Raw genomic sequence first — 13,602 nt, 5'->3', positions numbered from 1 at the left:
TATCCCTCCAAACAGCTGGGCCATGATGAATGATATTTTTTGATAGTGCAGATTGAATTTTGTTCAAAGCATGGCTAACTAAGATAGAGTGGGTCTCCAAATAGGGATAAAAATTTTTACCTAGGAAAGTATAGGAGAAAAATCTTGTCTGAAAGAGCAGAGTCATAATGAATGAAAGTTATATGTAAACATCCTCGGGCAGGGCAAGTCGAAACAAATCAGTGATGTAGTAATTTTCCGCTTCCACCGGCATATGGTGTTTACTTATTCGATACTCAAGAGCATGCTCTGACTACGATCAATTTCTAAACCGAGGCAGGTTACTCACACTTAAGTTGATGTTACAGGGATTTCAAAAACAGATTTGTTTAGATCAGGTCAGGGTGCTTAAAATTTTACATGGGAATATATATAAAACGTATTTCAAAATATTTCCTCAAGAACAGCAGGGTTTTTATTGGTCATATTAATAGATTTCAATCAGGCGATTCAAGGGGGTTTATAAAAACTTTGCTTTGGATATGTAAGGAAAAAATGTTTGTAGATTTTTTTCTCTTAAGAACTTTATGCAATGCTTCTTAGCTAATATAGATTTAAGTTCGTTGAAGTCATAGCCCAAATGGATAGGGAGGGGCGACACTGTTCGTACATGTATGTGGAGCATGCTCTTGCGTATCGAATCAACTGAACTCGGGGACATAAACTCCAAATGCAGATGCTAATGGTATATATTGTTTCATAAATAAGGGAAGCTGATAATAGAAAAAAATGAAGTTATCACGTTTGTCATAAAGTTTTGTTGTAAGGTTACCGTGACCTACTTTTGAGTCAACATGACATGAGGTTCTAATTAAGATGCATCAACTGACTAGATTTCATGATCCTAGTACTTATAGTGGGCAAAATATCAAAGTATAAACTAAACATATTAATTTTAGTGAACTTTGGATTGACCTTGAGACCACGTACGCCCTTTATCCCAGGATGATGGCCATGATTTTTTTTTCAAATCTACAACAAATCCTCATCCCTATGCATAAAGGTGATAATCTGTCCCATGGTTCACGAGAAGATTTTTTAGCAATCCCTATTTTTGGTTTTGTTTCCCTGATTATCTCCCCCTGTTAAAGGGTCACATCCCTAATCTTAGCATGAATAAATGAAACCCTTGGGCCAAGGATACAATGTGCCAAATTTGACAAAAGACCAAGGGGTTCTTGTGATATGTCTCATATTCCACAATGTTTTCGCACACTGCACATTCAAGTGGCCACAGTATTACATGTATAGCTCTCTGAGCCTTTGGCTCAGAAGAGCTAAATATCTTACAAAGTGTAATGAATGTACATGAATGAAGAATGATGAATGTACATGAATGAAGAATGATGAATGAAGACAACGAGCCCAAACGGGCGGAAATGCATTAACTTCAGTAATGTTTGATGAAAATCTTTCCTATAAATAATAACATTCTGCATAACATTGTAAGGGAATTACTATGATTGAATGTACAGTAAAATATTGGTTAATGTTGCTCCGGATTTTTTTCCAAATAGGAATATATGTCAAGTCATGGATTTTACAATTTCTCATGCTGTTTTTATCCGCCCAGTAGTATAGCCGACATAGGCCCATTAGTTACCCCCCCCCCCCCATATGTCGGCTATACTACTCCGCCCCCCCCCCTCCCCTAAAAAAGATAAATCCCCGAAGATTTGTTACTAACGATTATTTTTTTAATCAATTTAAAGCTTCACTTTGAGTTACAGAAATAAATGATATTTTCAAGCTTTATTGTTCCTGAGTGCTGGACCCCCCCCCCCCCCCCCGTTTAAATGTAGTCCGTATACACATACCATTTCACGGATTACCATCTCAGATATTTCAGATCGTCAGAGAAATAATTTAATGTAAAATGTTACGATAAAATTCAAGTCTTATAAAAGAAATTTAGGATCATAAGTAAGAATTGATAATATTTCGATATATAGTTTCAATTAAGTGTATATATGGGGCATTTTACTTATAGACTGATCTGATTTACCTAGAGAAATAATCCAATATTATAGATCCCCCCTCCCCCTTTCATTTTTATTTTAAACTGAAAATTGTTTAATCGACGTCAGAAAGAATAAAAAATTCAATATTACATGTTATATCAATTCAGACACTGGCTTTTTTTCTATCATAAAATTTTGCTTGGGTCGAGGAGTTTTTTACGGTGGCTGGTATAGGACATGGTATGAGAATTTTTTTTATTAATTCGTGGCCACGAAATAAAAATTCGTGGGAACGAAATAAAATTCGTGGGAACGAAATAAAAATTCGTGGGAACGAAATAAAATTCGTGGCCACGAAATAAAAATTCGTGGCCACGAAATAAATTTCGTGGCCACGAAATAAATTTGTGCTACATAATGCCATTTTTAGCTTCTTCTGTTTTATGTCATTCAAGATGAACGAACTTATATATAATTATCATTTAATTGGAATGAGCCAACGGGATATATGTGTAATGAGCAATGAGATTCGATGCTGTTACGTAGAACATGTTTCACATGAGAAGTTATACTCCTAACATGCTAAGATTTTGTGTCTTTATTTCATTACATCTATGTGACAGGATTCAATAGAAAATGTGAGAAAACAGCAAATAAGCCCTTAAAGTCATTAATGTTCGGGTTGCCTTGACTAATATCAGGAACAAAACTTGCCAGAGTTATTATAGTTAAGAAAAATACATAACTTGGCTAATATAAAATTGTCCCTGTGTATTATATCATCTAAAAAATCGTGACTTCATGCTGTGTCATGTAGCATGATGACAAGCTGAAGAGAACACTTTTATTTTGTTTTATCATTTGGTTAGGATGTCATTTTGGATGCAGTATCACATCTAGACTATGTTCATAATGCATGTACCAATTCTCAGCTGCTTCTAATATATATGCAAATTAAATATATGGGTATTTATAATGATGTTTATCAGTGCGGGCCAGTTACAATAATCTAACTGTGTCTGTGTGTCATGGGACAGACTCTCACTAGGTCCATAGCAAATTATCATTTTAACACTATATGTACATATAATTGTGAAATAAAAATTCGTGGCCACGAAATAAAAATTCGTTCCCACGAATTTTATTTCGTGGCCACGAATTTTTATTTCGTGGCCACGAATTTTATTTCGTGGCCACGAATTTTATTTCATGGCCACGAATTTTTATTTCGTGGCCACGAATTTTATTTTGTTCCCACGAATTTTATTTCGTGGCCACGAATTTTTATTTCGTGGCCACGAATTAATAAAAAAAATTCTCATACCATGTCCTATAGCAGCCACCGTAGTTTTTTATATGGGCCGACGTGTCAATAATTTTCAAATTTGGGCCGAGGTGTCAGACGTGTCGGGCCGAGGTGTTGTCTGTCAGTTCAAGTCGTCGAAAAATAATTGCATAATATCGGGCCCGTAAGAACTGGGGGAGACATGGAGACCCCCCCCCCCTTCCTATTAATTTTGCCGCTATATACTGCACAATATAATCAGATGAAAATTATCAAAATTACTGTTATGTCCCTCAAAAAATAAAGTTTGTAGACTTGATTTTTGTTCAATTGCGCCCCATTCCCGTAATGTTACTGCATCCTATATAGATCAGCCATATTACGTACTACATGTAGTAATAAGTGTCTTTTTAATACGTACGAAAGCTATCAGTTTTGTATTATTTTATTGTTCAACTCACTAGATATTCGTTCCTCGGGAGAATTGTGTTCTTTGAGATGTAGGAGACAAATTAAACTTTTAACTATTCATTTTAACAAGCTACATGTACATTCTTCGTCAATCAAGGAAATGACAGGAAATTTAAACAAAAAATTTGTAGACATCAATGTAAATCACCGAAAACTTTCGACAAAAAATTGGCCTGCGAGAAATTGGCCAAGGGGTTGCTTAAAGGTTATTTATCCGACATAATTTTCAATTAATTGCATATAACTATATAAAATGACTCGTATGTATACATTATGATTTACACAGAATATTTTTTTTTAAAAGTCTGTCTTGATAAATTCGATCTGAAATCGCATCAAATTCCACTTTTTACTGGTTTTACAGGCGATAAATATGTTAGTTCTGATAAATTCTGAAATCGCCATTTTGAAGAGCGACTCAAATCACCGATGCTCATAACTAATTCAAAATAATTATTTTCCCTACTATTTTCGTGTAGAATTATAAAACTACACTTAGATTATCTATTTCAAATCAATCCGGCATCAAATTGTACTTTTTAATTGTTTTACAGATGTTAAATAAGTCAGTCTTGATAAATTCTGAAATCGCCATATTGAAGTGCGACTCAAATCACTGATGCTCATAACTAATTCAAAATAATTATTTTCCCTAATATTTTCATGTAGAATTATTAAACGACACTTACATTATCTATTTCAAATGAAACCGCGGCATCAAATTCCACTTTTTACTGGTTTTACAGGCGATAAATATGTTAATCTTGATAAATTCTGAAATCGCCATATTGAAGAGCGACTCAAATCACTGATGCTCATAACTAATTCAAAATAGTTATTTTCCTTAATATTTTTATGTAGAATTATTAAACTACACTTACATTATCTATTTCTAATGAAACCGGCATCAAATTCCACTTTTTTCTGGTTTTACAGGCGATAAATATGTTAGTTCTGATAAATTCTGAAATCGCCATTTTGAAGAGCGACTCAAATCACCGATGCTCATAACTAATTCAAAATAATTATTTTCCCTACTATTTTCGTGTAGAATTAAAAAACTACACTTAGATTATCTATTTCAAATCAATCCGGCATCAAATTGTACTTTTTAATTGTTTTACAGATGTTAAATAAGTCAGTCTTGATAAATTCTGAAATCGCCATATTGAAGAGCGACTCAAATCACTGATGCTCATAACTAATTCAAAATAATTATTTTCCCTAATATTTTCATGTAGAATTATTAAACTACACTTTGATTTTCTTTTTGAAGCTAAACCTGCATCCATTTTAATTTCCTTAAGTTGGTACAGACCGTGAACTAGTAGCTTCTGATGGAATTCTGACGAGCGACAGAAATCACCGATGCTCATAATTTATTCATAATAATTATTATTCGAATTTTTTCTCTAGAATTATTAAACTAACCTTTTATCATATACTCTTTGTCATAACTTTATCCAATTTTTAAGTTGTTAGAGATGGAAATATAATTCTGGTAGGTTATGAAAAACCCTTTTGAAGAGCGACCGATTAACTAAATAAATTTAAAATAACGTTTTCCGATTTTTTCCTTAGAAATATTGAACTACACTCAGATAATTTACTTTAAATCAAAACTGCATCCCGTTTTACTATTTAACGTTCTAACAGAAGGCATACTAGTTGGTTCGTATAAAACAATTGAACATGAAACCGTAATTTTGAAGAGCGACTTGAATCACCGACGCTCTTGATTTGTTTAAGATAATGTTTCTTCAATTCTTCATATTCAGATTTATTAAACTCAATATTTATATCAGCTACATAAAATTAAAACCACATCCATTTTTTCTCTCTTTTTTTTTTTTTTTTTATTATTTCGCCGGACAAGTGGCCAACCACCCTGAACGTATTTAAAATTATTATGTCGTCATTATTTATTTGTTCAGAATTATTTTCCCGTTATTTAATTTATCTGTTAAATAAAAAAAAAGGTCGGAATGAGATAAGAATTATCACTTTACATTCTGGTGAAATACAGGTATTTATGGTTCATTGAAGACAAAATACAAGTGTATATAATGAAGTGGTTATCAAATCACACTTCACACCTTTGGTAAAAATTGACCACGGGGAGATGTGTTTGTGAGTTATAAACATAGAGGTAATTGTTGACACCTGTCTAAGATAACGCCCTGGGCATGGTTCACACCTGTTGAAACAAATGACTGAGAGATTGTTAACCGTAGCATATTTTTCCCCCTTCTTTTTTTTAAAATATGTATTCAATTTACAAAATTTTTAATTAAATTTGAAGTCGTTTATTTCCTTTTAGAAAATAAATAGATTTTAGAAATCTAAAACATCATTTAATAATCCTATACGAAGAAAATTCAATATTAAGTTTTAAATAACATATATAATTTTTTTGCATACTTTTAGGATTAAAATAAATAAATAAAACACTAAAAGCTAAGACTGTGGATACTATTACCGTGGATTTAAAACCAGTAGAGCACCGCTTTAATTTGAAGCAGAGACATATAAGACTCTTATATGTCTCTGTTTGAAGCGACTAAAATCCCCAGGCATGCGCAGAGGCCAGTTATTTGAGTCGATCTTTTCCCTATATATTCTATTAAGAGCGACCCTGAGCACTAGCGACAGAAATCACGGTTACACCTGAGAATAGTCCTCGCTCGGCTGTCGGAGTTTACGGAGACAGCCGAGTGTCTGGAGTGTGACTAAAGTGGGTAGTAAAACCCGGGCCAGGCCGGGAATTTTGAAACTGAAAACCGGGTTTTCGCTAATTACTGAAAAAATACTGAATCTTACAGGTGTAATTTAATACAAAAAATGTGTCTACGCTGAGAGTTTTAACACCATATATTATGTTCTTCAATTACTATTAACGATTGTCATTTTCCCGGTGACTAAAATGGGTAGTAAGCCCGGTTTAAACATTTTGGTGATTTAAAGCTAATTACACTAAAAAAAATGGGATTTCTTTGTGTTTTATCGATGTTTATTAACTTTAAGAACTTAAATATTAAAACAATTGCAAAAATTAATGTCGATAATTAAAATAATCGCAGATTTTTGATTCCCGGGACAGTCCAAAACCGGACGCGTTTGCCCGGGACAAACTGGAATATTCTGAATAACAGGGTGCGCAGTATAATATAGAATTTATTAAAAGGGTAACCTACCCCCCCCCCCCCCCCAATAGATAAGTCAACAAATGGAGAAAATAAATGAAATATAGGCTACACAAAAATCCCGACAGTTCTTTTTTTTTTTTAAATACAAATGGAGTTATGTATCTTAATGATTTGACAAGAGAAAGAGGCTACAGCTAGATTCGTGTTCAGGTAATAATTTCCCTGAAATTATATGTATATGTCGGCAGAGCTAGCTTGGAACATGTTAAATTAAGATTATGAAGATAATACCAGTAAATTTAATAAAACCTACGCAGCTGGCTTGGTTCAGGATATTTACTACTCTCATCATTATCTCGGAAATTTATGGTTCGTCCCGGGTAAACGTGCCTGGTTTTGGTCGGTACCGGGTATTCAAAGATGCATTTATTTTCTACAATCGGAATATATCTATAAAATGGCTATAATTTTTTGGCAGTTTAAATTCATTTCGATCTTTCCAATACAGAAAACTGCAATTATTTCGATAATATTAAGTACAAAACACCAAAATATGTAAACCGGGTTTACTACCCATTTTAGTCACCGGGAAATGACAATCGTCGATAATCATTGAAAAAAGTAATATTTGGAGTTGAAACTCTCAGCGAAGGCATATTGTGTTGTATTTAATTAAATCTGTAAGTTTCATGACAAATAATTAAGTATTTTTTCAGTTATTAGCAAAAACCCGGTTTTCAGTTTCAAAATTCCCGGCCCGGCCCGGGTTGTACTACCCATTTTAGTCACACTCGAGTGTCTGGTAGAAGAAGAAGGAAGGACCTGGACCACTATTAGCTTACATATAGACTTATATAGTAAAAACATGTGTTTTATTTTGTTTGTAATATTTTTATATAGGAGTATTCAATAAAAAACAAGTCGACACGTGCTTAAACAATCTGTCCACTACAAATACACAATAAGAAAGGGGGGTGTTCATAGGCATTTTTCTTCTGTATTAATAAATTTGTGACGTCATGTTCTTTAAATAGCTATGCACGGTGAAAAGAAGTGTAAACAAGCCAAATCACTTCCCAATTCAATACTCAACTAAGTGCATAGTTTATGCTTTACAACCATGTTATTGCATATCATTGTAAACTTAAATCAATAAACAACCATTCTATGTTCATTAAATTTTATTTATTTGCCTTTTGTCCTTCCTGTAGTCAGGTCCTACTAAACAGAGTACGCTAGTACGATAGAGTACTTTAGAGTACGCTAGTAAAATTTAATAATTTAATGCAATTTAATTACTTTTTGTATGTTTTTCTACTTTAGTTAAACATAATGAATATATATTTTAAATTAGATTTGTATGTTTTCCTTATTTTAGGAGTTATTTCAAATTCTGATTTCAGGTGACGGTTTATCGTTTGATCCCGATCTAATTTAACTTGTTAATTAATTGCTTAGGAACGAAACCACTCGGGTCGAACATGGATTCGTGTCGAAACCACGCGGGTCGAACAAGTAATCGGAGGAAGAGTCTATTACTTAACCAGTCAGGCAGTTCGGAAAAACAAATTCCGGTATGACTCTAGATTATGTAAATGGAGAGGGAAGACCTAACCCGATTGAATTGAATGACCTAATAGTTTATGTGTTTTTCATATAGATGTTGTAAATCCTTTTTAGTCTAGGTATCATTAAGTAAGGCAATTATTTGAACTTAGGTAAGGAAACTGCTTATATAATTTTAAAAAAGCACAAATATAAATTAATGGAATGGAATTAAGAATATTAAAGAATGGATTAAAATAGCTAAAAAAAAAAAAACCCTGTCCGCATCCACCAATCAACAAAGGAATCTAAAAATTAAAAAATAACAATAACCCCAATCTCACCCCCGAAAACTAAACAAAGACAGTTTAGAACTTGCTTATCAATTTCAAGCAGGTATATAAGGGAGTCCATTTGTTTCTTTCTGGCACGTTGTATCATCTTTGAAAAAAAAACGAGGGGAGGAGGGGAAGAAAACAAAGGCAACTTGCTTAAAATAACTTTGACAAACCAACAAAAGAAAAAAAGAAGGGGGGGGGGCAAACTCGAAAATCTTTTGTTGTGTGTGTGTGTGTGGGGGGGGGGGGGGGGTTAAGGTTAAGACTTCTTTCACAGCAAAATAATGTTTATACTTATTCATACACATTTGCCTAGTTTGCCTATACTGCCAAAAAAAAGTGGTGGGCTAGGCAGCTTTTCAACGAACATTTTAAACAGTAAAGGATGTGTCCCCTACCCGCCCCGTGATATACTACGACCCTGTACATGTATTTATTAAGGAAACGGAACAAAAATACTAGTACATCTGATTTACACATGAAATAAACATAAAATATAAGTGAAAGTAACGGTTAAGCAGAACATAAACGGTCACTTTCATAGCTATCCCAGGTTGGTTAAATCCTTATCCAGTCTGGAAGGAATAAAAACCATTTGCTAAGAACATAATCCGCTCAGGTAGAAACATTATCAAGTAACTTTTAAAACCTAAAACTGAACCTAAAACATTCAGTTTGAAACCTTACCAAGTCGGGCAGAAATTATGAATAAGGCAAATTAGAAACCTAATCCACTCATGCAGGAACTGCAAATAGTCAGTTTAGAATGTAACCCAGTCAGGCAGAAACATGAACAAGTCGGTGAAAAACCTAACCCAGTAAGGCAGAATCATAAACAGTCAGTTAAGAACCTAGGCAGGAACATAGAACTGTCAGTTTAGAACCTAACCCAGTCAGGCAGAAACCTAACCCACTCAGGCAGACTTATAAAACAGTCAGTTTAAAACCTAACTCAGTCAGGCAGAAACCAAACCCACTCAGGCAGAGTCATACAACAGTCAGTTTAGAACCTAACCACTCAGGCAGAATCATAAAACAGTCAGCTTAGAACCTAACCCAGTCAGGCAGAAACCAAACCCACTCAGGCAGAGTCATACAACAGTCAGTTTAGAACCTAACCACTCAGGCAGAATCATAAAACAGTCAGTTTAGAACCTAACCACTCAGGCAGAATCATAAAACAGTCAATTTAGAACCTAACCCAGTCAGGCAGAAATCAAACCCACTCAGGCAGAGTCATAAATAAGTCAGTTTAGAACCTAACCACTCAGGCAGAATCATAAAACAGTCAGTTTAGAACCTAACCCAGTCAGGCAGAAACCTAACCCAGTCAGGCAGAATCATAAAACAGTCAGTTTAGAACCTAACCACTCAGGTAGAAACCTTACCCACTCAGGCAGGGTCATAAAACAGTCAGTTTAGAACCTAACCACTCAGGCAGAATCATAAAACAGTCAATTTAGAACCTAACCCAGTCAGGCAGAAACCTATCCCAGTCAGGCAGAATCATAAAACAGTCAGTTTAGAACCTAACCACTCAGGCAGAAACCTTACCCACTCAGGCAGAGTCATAAAACAGTCAGTTTAGAACCTAACCACTCAGGCAGAATCATAAAACAGTCAGTTTAGAACCTAATCACTCAGGCTGAAACCAAACCCACTCAGGCAGAGTCATAAAACAGTCAATTTAGAACCTAACCACTCAGGCAGAAACCTTACCCACTCAGACAGAGTCATAAAACAGTCAGTTTAGAACCTAACCACTCAGGCAGAATCATAAAACAGTCAGTTTAGAACCTAACCCAGTCAGGCAGAAACCTAACCCAGTCAGGCAGAATCATAAAACAGTCAGTTTAGAACCTAACCACTCAGGTAGAAACCTTACCCACTCAGGCAGGGTCATAAAACAGTCAGTTTAGAACCTAACCACTCAGGCAGAATCATAAAACAGTCAATTTAAAACCTAACCCAGTCAGGCAGAAACCTATCCCAGTCAGGCAGAATCATAAAACAGTCAGTTTAGAACCTAACCACTCAGGCAGAAACCTTACCCACTCAGGCAGAGTCATAAAACAGTCAGTTTAGAACCTAACCACTCAGGCAGAATCATAAAACAGTCAGTTTAGAACCTAACCACTCAGGCAGAAACCAAACCCACTCAGGCAGAGTCATAAAACAGTCAGTTTAGAACCTAACCACTCAGGCAGAAACCTTACCCACTCAGACAGAGTCATAAAACAGTCAGTTTAGAACCTAACCACTCAGGCAGAATCATAAAACAGTCAGTTTAGAACCTAACCACTCAGGCAGAAACCAAACCAAATCAGACAGAGTCATAAAACAGTCAATTTAGAACCTAACCCAGTCAGGCAGAAACCAAACCCACTCAGGCAGAGTCATAAAACAGTCAGTTTAGAACCTAACCACTCAGGCAGAAACCTTACCCACTCAGGCAGAGTCATAAAACAGTCAGTTTAGAACCTAACCACTCAGGCAGAATCATAAAACAGTCAGTTTAGAACCTAACCACTCAGGCAGAAACCAAACCAAATCAGACAGAGTCATAAAACAGTCAATTTAGAACCTAACCACTCAGGCAGAAACCTTATCCACTCAGGCAGAGTCATAATACAGTTAGTTTAGAGCCTAACCACTCAGGCAGAAACCTTACCCACTCAGGCAGAGTCATAAAACAGTCAGTTTAGAACCTAACCACTCAGGCAGAATCACTAAACAGTCAGTTTAGAACTTAACCCAGTTAGGCAGAAACCAAACCCACTCAGGCAGTTCATAAAACAGTCAGTTTAGAACCTAACCACTCAGGCAGAATCATAAAACAGTCAGTTTAGAACCTAATCACTCAGGCAGAAACCAAACCCACTCAGGCAGAGTCATAAAACAGTCAATTTAGAACCTAACCACTCAGGCAGAAACCTTACCCACTCAGACAGAGTCATAAAACAGTCAGTTTAGAACCTAACCACTCAGGCAGAATCATAAAACAGTCAGTTTAGAACCTAACCCAGTCAGGCAGAAACCTAACCCAGTCAGGCAGAATCATAAAACAGTCAGTTTAGAACCTAACCACTCAGGTAGAAACCAAACCCACTCAGGCAGGGTCATAAAACAGTCAGTTTAGAACCTAACCACTCAGGCAGAATCATAAAACAGTCAATTTAAAACCTAACCCAGTCAGGCAGAAACCTATCCCAGTCAGGCAGAATCATAAAACAGTCAGTTTAGAACCTAACCACTCAGGCAGAAACCTTACCCACTCAGGCAGAGTCATAAAACAGTCAGTTTAGAACCTAACCACTCAGGCAGAATCATAAAACAGTCAGTTTAGAACCTAACCACTCAGGCAGAAACCAAACCCACTCAGGCAGAGTCATAAAACAGTCAGTTTAGAACCTAACCACTCAGGCAGAAACCTTACCCACTCAGGCAGAGTCATAAAACAGTCAGTTTAGAACCTAACCACTCAGGCAGAATCATAAAACAGTCAGTTTAGAACCTAACCACTCAGGCAGAAACCAAACCAAATCAGACAGAGTCATAAAACAGTCAATTTAGAACCTAACCACTCAGGCAGAAACCTTATCCACTCAGGCAGAGTCATAATACAGTTAGTTTAGAGCCTAACCACTCAGGCAGAAACCTTACCCACTCAGGCAGAGTCATAAAACAGTCAGTTTAGAACCTAACCACTCAGGCAGAATCATAAAACAGTCAGTTTAGAACCTAACCCAGTCAGGCAGAAACCAAACCCACTCAGGCAGAGTCATAAAACAGTCAGTTTAGAACCTAACCACTCAGGCAGAAACCTTACCCACTCAGGCAGAGTCATAAAACAGTCAGTTTAGAACCTAACCACTCAGGCAGAATCATAAAACAGTCAGTTTAGAACCTAACCACTCAGGCAGAAACCAAACCAAATCAGACAGAGTCATAAAACAGTCAATTTAGAACCTAACCACTCAGGCAGAAACCTTATCCACTCAGGCAGAGTCATAATACAGTTAGTTTAGAGCCTAACCACTCAGGCAGAAACCTTACCCACTCAGGCAGAGTCATAAAACAGTCAGTTTAGAACCTAACCACTCAGGCAGAATCATAAAACAGTCAGTTTAGAACCTAACCCAGTCAGGCAGAAACCAAACCCACTCAGGCAGAGTCATAAAACAGTCAGTTTAGAACCTAACCACTCAGGCAGAATTAAAACAGTCAATTTAGAACCTAACCCAGTCAGGCGGAAACCTAACCCAATCAGATAAGTAGTGTCTGGAGTATAAATATCAAAATACTAGTATATCATTGAATAAACAACTGGTTCTTTATATGCAACAATTGGTCTTGTTAAAGCTGAACACAACTCTTAAACAGGCTTAATTAAGCCATATTATTTTTCTTGTTTCCTATGTCAGCACTGGAACCCACACCTAATTTAACCTGGTCACTGTTGGGTGTAGTGCATGTATTTTTTGTTTTATTGAGGGTGCATTTATGTTTATTTTACTTTGTAATGCATTGACCAGTGCAACTGACATCGAATATCTTTGGTAATTATTTTTCTTGAAGTGGCAGAGGCACACAGATGTCATTTCTGTTGTGCCCAAGTCCATCATAATGACATGAAAGAGATGTCTGTTCAGGTAAACTCTGTAAAGCTAAATACATTGAACATGTTTTCTGTGCTTTCTACATCTTTATTCTTAAATTCTCCCATATCATTCTTGAGGTGTTGATTTCTCAAAGTTCAATTTTCACCATTTAAGGATAGTGCAATTATAGACTTACTCTGTTGTCCAATCCACTCA

This window comes from Saccostrea echinata, unplaced genomic scaffold (assembly GCF_033153115.1).
Source record: "Saccostrea echinata isolate AGI-Se365-2 ecotype Australia unplaced genomic scaffold, CSIRO_AGI_Sech_v1 ptg000003l, whole genome shotgun sequence".
NCBI lineage: Eukaryota > Metazoa > Mollusca > Bivalvia > Ostreida > Ostreidae > Saccostrea > Saccostrea echinata.
Note: the sequence above shows the minus strand (reverse complement) of the source record.